The sequence below is a fragment of the Microchirus variegatus genome, assembly GCF_963457635.1.
Source record: "Microchirus variegatus genome assembly, chromosome: 5".
Taxonomy (NCBI): Eukaryota; Metazoa; Chordata; class Actinopteri; order Pleuronectiformes; family Soleidae; genus Microchirus; species Microchirus variegatus.
The window spans coordinates 25,864,347-25,875,535 of record NC_139806.1 but is presented as its reverse complement, the minus strand read 5'-3'; positions in this window follow the sequence as shown (position 1 = coordinate 25,875,535).

The following is an 11,189-nucleotide window of genomic DNA, read 5'->3' as shown; positions in this document are numbered from 1 at the left end:
GAAAAGTTGTGCACCCAACAAAGGGGAACATATTATTCAAAAAACGTGGATCTGGGAGCGTGATTTAAAGCAGTAGATCAGTGCAATGTTTAGGACCTCCGACGTACTGTGTATTCTGAGGCATCCTGTTCCCAAAATGAAGAGCTTTAAGATAACTCTTTGATCTTTTTTCAGTTCCGGCAGTGAGCCCATAAGAAATGACTCTTTTCCAATGTCAGGGTCTTCCACAGATTTCAGCAACAGGACCACAGAGGAGAGACGGGTGCAGCCACCTGCATGGGGCTGCGGGAGAAGGGAAATGGACTGTAATCAAACAAGCCACCACATAAAAACAGAACACCAAGCATCCACTGGTTTTTACGAGGCAGTAACATGCAGCCGCCTGCGAACAATGACAGAGGAAACACCTTTTTTCTCAGACATTCCTTGTGATGCTTTGTCTTAAAGCCGTGGCAGCGAAATCCTGTTGGGATCTAGCATCGCACGTGCTTCTCTCATCACTGCCGTCGCATTAAGAACTTCAAATATAAATGTGTAAATGTAGTGTATAATGAATAATATACTTAAGAGGGCTTGTACCGCAACCAGCATGCACTCAGACAGCGTCCCTCATGGATTTGTCTGTGGCCTCAGTCTGAGCTCCTTGGTGACATTTATATTATTCAGCCTTATGAGACCCATTAAGTCTGACTGCTGCCGCTGCACTGAGCCCAGTCTGGTTTGGCGTGGAGCTTTCCATTACGCTGGTCAGCTGGAACTGCTGGGAGCTGATAATGGGAGGGGTGGGGGGAGAAAAAGACAGAAGTAGGACAGATGAATAATGGTGAAGATGCAGGTTTTGAGGTCTTGGGGTGCTTTTCCAGCCGTACCAGCAGGTACAACTTGTGGATGCAGCAGTTCCATATTCCATCAACCTGTTTTAAGTGCATGCATTTTCTTTTTGTGCATAAAACACAATATATATATATAATAATAATATAGCTTTTATACTTGAGGGAGGTGGGAAAGTTGGAGAATTGATAAAACCTGGACTTCAATGAATACAAAGGAAACGATTTAAAACGAATAAATGAGGATATTTACAATTCACATGACTCGCTTCTACATTTTAGTTTACTGGAAAAACTGCAGAAACAACAGATATTTGAGAGGAGAGACGTGTGTGGACTGATGAAGTGAAGCAGCGACAAAATAATCAAATATCAACATATATAGAGCTGCCACTTATTCAATTTCTGCGCCACCTACTGTTTATCTCAATGAATGAACTCCCAAAACACAGTTAAATTAGTATTTTGTGTCACCAAATCACCAAAATGTGTGACAGTTTCAGCACTAGAACCTAACAGCTGCACTATTAAAAGGTTTTATTTGCAGAAATTAAGTACACTACACATAAGGATGTTTGCATCAGGTATAATAAATGTTAATTTTGTTTCCATAACCTCAGAATAAGCCTTGTATACGTACTTTATGCAAGGGCCTTGCTATACAGGGGCTGCCAGTTTACACTACTATGTTTCGACAGCAGTCTGACATATTTTGAAGCTTACTATGCATCGAAGACATAAAGCTTAATGCATAAACCAGTGAAGGAGAAGGAGGCAATGGCACAGAGAGCGGAAAGAGGAGTCCTCTGTTCGTTGTTATCTGCACTCTCACCATTAGACGTCACTAATTCCTACACAAAGGACCTTTAAGTAATGTTTCCAACCCAACACGCCAAGAATGTGTCTGTTTATCAGGCAACAGAGAAACACGATGCTCGATGGATTATTTGTCTTTGGGAATAATATCCAAATGTATGTCAAACACACTCGTGACAGGACTAATGTTATTATGGGCACCCAAGCCATTAATAACCCTAGATACAAAGTGCATATAGACATATGTATACATGTAAGGAATGTGAGTTTTCCTCAGACTGTGCCACTAAATCTTCAAATTCATTAAGTTTGTAGAAAAAGCTGCACATAAAAAAAAAAAAAAAAAACACAAAACAGCTGCCTGGCTCTGTATTGTGTCATCTCATGCCCCAGGAATACACTTTCTTTTTTTTTTGCCCTCCCCTCACCTCTCTCACCTCCCTTCAGCCATAACAGCAGTGCAGAAGGCCAGATGTGCGGGACATGGAGGTGCAGAAAGATCCTCTCCAGCCTCCAGAGATTCCCAGGTCCATTTGGTCGTCATGTTTCAGGCCCGGGGCTGTCAGCCCCAGTGCCACGCTCCACATGACGTCGGCCTGGCAGACGCGCTGCTGTCACGAGTCAAGCTCAGCGGTGGCTAACGTGAATGATTTAGTTATTGATTTATGTATGCATAACTTCTAGTATTGTGTCTATACTTCTATTGCACGCTGACATATCTTTGGAGTACACGACGCTCTGGAGACGTGTTGTTCTCCGCAGCAGCAGTGGAGTTATACAGCATGTGTGCTGTTTATATCCGCATGTACACACAATCAAAGGAGATGAGTGTGATAGAGCAGATTCACTCTGCTGCGTACTGACAAGAATTTACGGTTTATCTACACACTTTTACTAACACAATCTCACACCGCTCCCGATGAGTGCACGAAAATGTAAACTGGTTTCAGGGGATTTTTTATTAATATGGAGTTCATCCCCGCTTGATGTCAGAGTAATGGGAATTCCATAGTGATATTTACTTAAGTAATGGTATTTTTCCACTGTGTACTGGGGCATATCTGCTGAAGCTTGTGTAATCAGTCAAAGGCCCGAATACGTCCAATCCCTCTTGGGCTTTCTTCCCCTGAAATGCGTGGAGAGAAAGATAGATGCCTTCAGTCCTTTTAAGCCATTAAGAGGGTGAGCAAACATCCCGTAGAAAGCCTTTAAAAACGACAAGACCATCTCCTCTCATGCAAAAAAAAAAGCTTTCCCCATCTTTTGTCCTCCGCTCTTCCTCCTCCAAAATTCATCTTTGGCATTTCTCGGGCATGATAATATATAAAGTACAAGCCAGTTGCTGACCCTTTGCCTTTCAGCTGCTGCTGAAGTGATTGCAAAGAAAGAACCTGGCTGCGCTGACATTAATCTCCAGACACAGGATGCTGTGTGTTTTGAAATCATCCTGTCCAGAGAATCGTTAATGAACTTAAAAGAAGGGACCACTTTTGCGGGCCAAAAAGTACAAATATACAAGGTTTTGGAGTTCATTAAGATCCCCGTAATGGGTCCTGAAGACGCACATGAGCCTTGGAGGTGAATTCCTTCACAGGAGCTCACAGGATTTCTGCATGCAGGGGGGCCACCGCCACCCAAACAGCCACTTCCTGAGCTTCTCTCCTCTCTGTAAGGCTACTCATCAAAATGAACTTACATGTCAACTGTAATAAAATATGAGTTCAACAAAGGACAAAGGAAATATGCCAGAAAAGGTGACCCCACATTCAACAAAAATCCTCCTCCTCCTCCTCCTCCACTCAAACATTGTCCTCTGAATCTATTGCATCTCGACATGATGAATTTCAGGGTGAGCTCATTTTTTCAACCCTTTGTTTCCCTCGGCATTAAAGTCGACGTGACTCAGATTTGGCACAGGAGGCCACCGTCATCCTTGAAGCAGCTCAGACGTGAGCGCTGAGCTCCACCTGCTTTCTCTCCTCCACGTTCAAAACTTTCTCCACTTTCCTCACGTCTTGCATTCCCTCCAAACTCATTCCATGTTTTATCTCCGGCCTCCATCATGAAGCAGCGCCCAGAGAGAGAGAGAGAGAGAGAGAGAGAGAATCCAGAAAAGCTTCTGGTGGATGAGGAATGGCTGCATTTTTGGACCATTACGGCACAAAGGCCGACATGATGTTTGGATTGAGAGCACCACATGTGACGTTGTAAAATGGAGAAGTTATAGCGCACTGTCAGTTCTTGTTGATTTTCTTTTTGGGCAACAACACAGGCGTCGTATGAGAATACAGCCCAATATTTTATATGGGTAAGGAATATGATATTGCTAATAATGAAGGAAGTCGGGGAGATTAACTTTGATATTAAACATGTTGACATATATTGCTTAGATAAAGCAGATTTGAGAAAACTATGCCATATATTATATACTATGTTATACACATGCAGAGTGTATTTATACGTGCACACACTTTATGGTCTCTCTGTCTCTTGATTTCCTCCCTCTCCTTCTCCTGGAATATACACAATAGATACATCATAAAACACCCTGTACTATTACACTCTCTGATATTTTGCATTCCAGAAGGCCCGGATAATCTCATCAACAAATGCGAAGCCCTCACAACGACCTGAACACAAACATGAATTTATTCCCCCCAACTTTGATCTTGGTCTGAAACTCCGACACTGTCTTATGAAGAAATAAAAATGTCAAGACAAAAAATAAACCTCAACTCTCAAGGTCGAAAAACGCAAACTGGAGCAAAACACACACACAAACACACACAAAGGCTGCATTTGAGATGATGTCCATATATGGTCATCGATGCTGCTTGCTGGACCAAACCTGTGTATGATGACTAGTTTCATACTGTTTTTGAAAACTTTTTTATTGCTCTCATGGTGAGTCTTTCTAAGTCAATTAAATATAATTAGCAAAGCTCACATGTGATTTCGTGACTCCGATGCAGTTTCTGAAACCCTCACAGAAATGGGATGTTCACCGGATCAACTCAAGAACATTAAAAACAATCAAAACTAAGAGAAAAAAAAAAAGTCGAGCTGACCCCCACATTCTCCTTCAAATCCCGATCCCACTGAAGAGAAAGCGCAAGAAAACAGCTGCGACTTTATTCTGGACGAGTGCAGCTTATGATGTGGCGTCTCAGAGACTTTACTCTGAAAGCTGCTCATCTGAGCCCCCACAGTTGCTGCTGAGACATCTGTACTTCACAGTTAAGAAATACTTGCAGCTCAGTCACACACATCCACTCTAAGAGCATATAGGCTAAACCAGAAACACGTCTTACTATTGTATATCCATCTGTGGTGGATTAAGAATCACTTTAATACCATGGAAGCTCAAGTAGGTTTAAACCAGCGTGTACAACAACTCCCTGAACTCTCAATCTGCTGTGGAGTTTGACAAAATGCTTTGTGAGGGACACCAGCGCAGGCATGAAGGGACGTACACTTTAATAGGTACACCCGTTCAACTGTTTGTTCCCATATTTATGCATGGCCAAGACGAACTGCTGAAGAATGGGTGATTTAAAGGTGCCATATGTAAGAATGTGGCCAAAAACGGTTACTACATTCAAATTCAAAATACCGAGGTCTTTTAGGTTCGATTTTCTGACGTAACTGGCAAGCCGTGGTTGCTCGGCAGCTGAGACCCTACTGACTTCAATGATTGGTAGACAGCGGTAGGTGGCGCCACATGCCAAAACATGATTTCAAAACATAAACATGATTTGCAGTCTGCAAAATATTTTTTTTAATGCAAATATTTTTTCTGTACTGTTGTTGTTGGTGAGTTCAGGTAGTTATATGAACATTATTCCTGAGTCTCTGTGACATATTAGGAGGATTTTATGGCCAGTTGCTTTAGATTTATTACATAATGCACCTTTAAGTGACTGTGACCGTGGCATTGTCTTTAGTGCCAGACGGGCTGCTCTGAGTTTCTCACTTAATTGCTGACTCTGACACAGAGAATGGCCAGAAAGAGAGAAGCATAGACACCATGGTGCAAGAGATCAGAGGAGAATGATCAAACTGGATCCAAATGATTGAAAGGCAACAGTTATTCCCAACATAACCACTTTTGCAGAAGACCATCTCTGACCACATGACAACACATTTACACTTGAAGCAGATGAGTGTCACCCGTGCCACTTAATTAGATGTGGTCTGTACCTAATAAAGTGACTGGTGAGTGTATTTTTCTCAGCTCCAGACACGATATCTGCGTTGCACAAACAACAGCCGACGCGAGTTCTCTTCCCAGCTGACTCGGTGTCATAAATCTGGAAAAATAGGTCGTGTTTTTTTGAGTCCGGTGAGTCACAACTTGGCAAATGGTGTGAAACCCAAAATAGATGCACATGTTTCCTCCGAGGTTTCCTCTTCACATGTACGCATGTCTTGAAGGATGGGCCCATTTGTGACCATCTTATATTTGCACACACACACACACACATGTGCATAAACACACCCATAACGCACACCAGAGGAATTCACCACATGTTTCACGACAACCCTGATTTACGGCCTCCTGTCTACATGATTGCGTATTCCATTTTCAGCTCTTCCTCCCAAGCTCATTCACATTGTCTTTGCTTTAAAAAAAAAATCAACTGAATTTAACTGAAACACGATGATGCATTTTGAATATCACACTCATTACCTTGCGTTCCTGCTGTTTTATGGACTTCTCTGTTGGGTGTGGCTTTCATCAAAGCACCTGCACACAGGCTCCTGATTAGCTCAGCAAGCACCTGAAGAAAAAACACATGATTCAGGATTAATTTAAAGGTTTTATTGCTTCTTTTGAAGATCGATAAATACTTTCTAATTTTATAGTTTTTCCCCAGTTATCTATATTTTTCTTTCTTTAATAATTGAGCCTGTTCTGCACTTTTAAATGAAATGTGCAATATTTAATTTCCTTCTGGTGTTATTGTTTATTCCCTACTTTTATATATTCTTTGATTTTATGGGGTATTGAAGTCTGCTGTAAGGCATGAAGACATTTTATTTACTTATTTGTTTATATACCAATAACTTGTATTAAGTTGGTTTATTTTCCTTTTTATTTAACTAATTTATTTTACTTTCAAATGACCTTACACTCTTTTTTGTGTAAACAATTTGTGATATAGTTATTTACCTTTGTATTGGTTTAGGATTTTGATTTACTGTCTTCATGATATTGATTTACTTACTCATAGGATGCCACGCTCATGTTAAATCATAAGTCTAACAAACCTTCCATCGTAAATCATTATGTTCTAATTGTTTTTCTTAAATAAAAAAAAAAAATAGGCAAAATCACACCTGGTAAGAAAAGTCAGGTGTGCGAGTCCTTTCCTGACATGTGATTTTAAAAACAGGAAGACTTTGTGGCCGTATTTCTTCTTGTCAGTCATGCTGCATTCTGAACTTTAAGGTTGTCCATGCTTCATTTTGACTCCCTGCACATTTTTACATAAATTAGTTCCAAAGGGCATCGAGTTACCTTACGAGTTTGTTTTCTTTTCTCTCGTGGTCAATCATTCTTGAAACCCTTCTCACTCCTGTTAAGCACTTCAGATCTTGACCTTTGACTTTTCTATCCACATCATGCAGATCCTCTTCCCTTGGGGTTTTGGCCAAAGGCCCAGACTAAAATGCATTACACAGAAAAACAAACTATACAAATAGCACCTTATTAAAGGGGAAGTATTCCAAAAATGTATTAGATTAAGTCATAAAACCATGATATATCAATAACAATCATGCATTATTTGTGGGCTGCAAACTCTGTTTACTGTGGTTAGTCTGTTGCATAACCATACAAACTAAGCTATGGGTTGGGGGGGGGGGAAAGCCTCACTACCCCTCTCAAAAACGTCTCAACCAGAGGAGAAACAAAACAACTAGGCATTAATGCTTTAAAATTTAAATGCCTGAAAATAGAGAGGATGTCTCTTCATGTACATTGTTGGTGGATATTTAGCATAATGTTTTCACAGTTGTTGCCCCTTTGTCTCCTCTCATGATTTGATCATTTTACACTGCAACTGCATATTTGCACTGTATATTTGTTTGTGCATAAAAAGCAGAAACGCCCAACAAATAATGCACGCTCCTCTACGATTGCATATATTGATTTATATGCTAATCATTTGTCACGACTTCGATCTACTTCTTCTATGAATTTCAGCACGTCACACTCGGTTAGGCAAACCCCGTCGCTGTGTAACCAACCGAGAAGCCCGCAGAGAAATCCCCCTCCCTCACACGGGGATAACGTACAAACAGGAGAATCAATAGAGGAATAAATTGCCCTCTTCACCACAAGAGGACCCAAAGGAGGAATAGAGGAGAGGGAAGAAGAAGAGCAAGTGTGCATCTCGTACAATAAAAGCTTGTCGTGAAGCAAATAACCAATTTTTTCTGGGTTAACGAGGAGAGAGTCCCTCAGCGAATTTAAATAAGCAAGATGTAAAAGACATGGATGGAAAGGATGGGGGGTGATGAAGAAAAAGCTAACACCTCAGACAAAAACATGTCTGTACCTCATGACTTATTCATACACCCTGTGTGGCTGCTGGTTAGAGTCCCATGGGAACATTTAGATCGATGGGAAGCAGCGTATTCAGTCTGCCTGTGTCTATGAGGTCACATGTGACCCAGCTGAGTAGGTAGAAGCTCTCCGAATGAAGTCCGCCCTCCAGTGACCTGTGATACCAAAAGCCTGAGCGAGACTGCCAGACTGCACATCAGTAAACAGAATTACATCCCCATAAATATACAGTTAATGTCTCATTGGGAAATGTGGTGGGCCCACAAATACATCATCTTCTCTTTGTTCAGCAGATGCCTCTCTAGATCTGAGTGGACTTAAAGAGCGCTCTGTTCGTTTTATGGATTATTTGTGCGGATGGAGGAGTCTTTGTTTTTTCGGTGTCCAACGACTCCAGTCCGTCCCTGTGATCTGTGTTATTTGAAACTTGAGCAAACTTCACATCAGAAATGGAAAGGGTTTGTTCAGACAAACACAAACATGGCCTCTGATGGCTGATGGGAGTGAGTCCAGTGATTGCGTTTGCTGCCGAGTGTGACAATCCAAACCGTATCATGCCGGGTAGAGGCAGCGGAAGGCAGCGTGCTGGAATGACATTAGCAGATGGATAGAATTCTCAGTGCAGGAGCTCCCTTGGTCAATGTTGAACACACAGACACTTAAGCGTGGATTTCTGGTCTACCTCCAGCAGCACTGGAGCTTCAGTGCCTTTTATCCCAGTGAGAATTTAATGGCACTCACAGTTGTGGTGTTGACTCAGTGCGATTGCCTCGGTTTTTTCGCGCACTAACCATTCATTATGGCGAGAGACGGCGAGCACAGATTGTACTCAACAATTCTGTTTGTCAAACTGATGTTTAATGGCACTGTGCTTTACTCTGTGGTTGTTTTTTAGCTGCTGGGAAGAGTGCAAAGCTAAAAACAAAGATGTCTTATAGTAATAAATATCATCTGGGACTCAGAAGACAAAACTTAAAGCGACACAATGCAGGATTTCAAGCTTCAAATAATCCTGTTGGTCTCAGTGTCATCTATGTCTAGTGTATTTACTGTAAGCTTGCTGTGAGTCAGGCCGTGTTGTTAAATCATCTCATCCTCCGTTTATGTTCATAAATCATGTGATTCAAACAATGTGCATACAATGAGCAATAGGTTATATAAGACTGGTTTGGAAGCACAAGCTAAGCAAACTAAAGCACTATTGTTCTTTTGGTTTATTCGGCGACATATTTTATGACAGTTGGAACAAACAATTCCTTTTACCAACTGTAGGGGGAACCCCAAGAGCAAATCCTAATCATCACGTCTGAAGAATCACATGTAATGTCTCGAGGCGACACAAGATCTAAACACCACTAGAAACGCAGAGAGCGTCATGTGGAGCTGAGAGGGTTTGCGAGCGCTGTGTGAAGTCGCTTCACACAGTGATTTTGATATAAAGGACATTTGTTTATAGTTGAAAGTTACACATTACATAGTGACGCCATCTTTTGTCCAAGTTCCTGTCTGATGCTGCTGATTGCATTCCCCTCCCGGCTCCCGACCAGCCCCTGAACACATTCGGTGATGTGTGGCACTTCATATATCATCATTAAACAGCCAAACAAAAGTCTTCTTTGTGGAGTTCTAACTCTTGATTGGATAAAATGTTTGGGTGTGGGACGCACACAAAGTTTCTCCTGGCTTTACTTGCAAACCTCTGAGACTGAGAGACCCGTAGCACTGAGCAAACACTCAGTGATCGCTGTTGGAGCGATTGAACATATTCTGTATTCTAACTGGAGTATGGAACTGACAGCATCTTAAACAAGTAGTCCTTTCCAGGGAACATTTCTGGAGACTTTAGGGGCCCCAGGCAAAAGGGAGGCAAAGGACCTGATGCTGAACCAAAACGAAGCGAGCTATGGGCACCAGGCCCAGTTAGGTAGTTTCCAACCATGGTGTCATTGCAATCTCCTGTGCATAAACCTATCATAAAATTTAAGGGCCTTTTTTTTTTTTTTTAAACAAAAAAGTAATTCCACTACACTAATGTAATCAGTTGTTCTCAGGGGACCTCCCTCTCACTCAATGCCCCAGCCCATTGTCTTCTTTTCTTACCCTGATCGGTCATTCCTTATTTACAAAATAAGAGGAACAAATATCATGTTTAAATCCATAAAGGGGAGGGAAAAAAAGAACAAGAAACATTTGAGATGAGAATCAAAAATTTGAAGCAGCACTCACAATAAAAAACAAACCCAAGAGTTGCATATGAGTAGAAATGGATCCTTTACTGGGGGAAGTTTCAACAGCACAGAGCAGTTTAATTCACAACCACAGGGAAAGAGGGGAGTAAATGTACACGAGTCATATTCAAGTCTTTTCTCTCACGCTGAAACAAAGTAACTGCAGAGAAAAGCCATGGCGGTACACAGAGAAAGGTAGGATGAGAATGAAGAATGAATAGAAAGCGAAGCGTAATAAAAGTGTTCAGGAGGGATCTTTATTTAGTTTAGGACTCAGACTCTAAAGTGAAAGCAGATGGGACTTCAGCCCGGAATAGTTTCCACTTGAAGTCTTGGACTCGAGTTCACTTTGCTCGCTGTTTCTGAGCCCGGTCCAGGTTTCTTCAACCTGTGTTCTGGGCCTTCAACAAGAGGTTTTTTAACCACAATTACACACAAATCCTGCCTGTGCTTACAAATGTAGATACGCACACTTGAACACAGACATTTGAGCATCGCCTGCTCTGTGTACAAAGACGTGCAGCGAGTGTAATGCCTCATAAGCAAAGCCTGAGCTGGTTGTGTGAGGTCAGCTGAGTGGTATTAGAAAGGCTGAGCGCTATGTCGGGGTGAGCGTGAGAGAAACTCCAACAGCAAAAACAATACGATATCTGGCTGAGCACTGCAGCTAAACAATGCTGTGTGAGGTTCATTAGAGGTCAGTTGACAGTTGCTGAGCTAGCACACAATAACATACAGTAACAG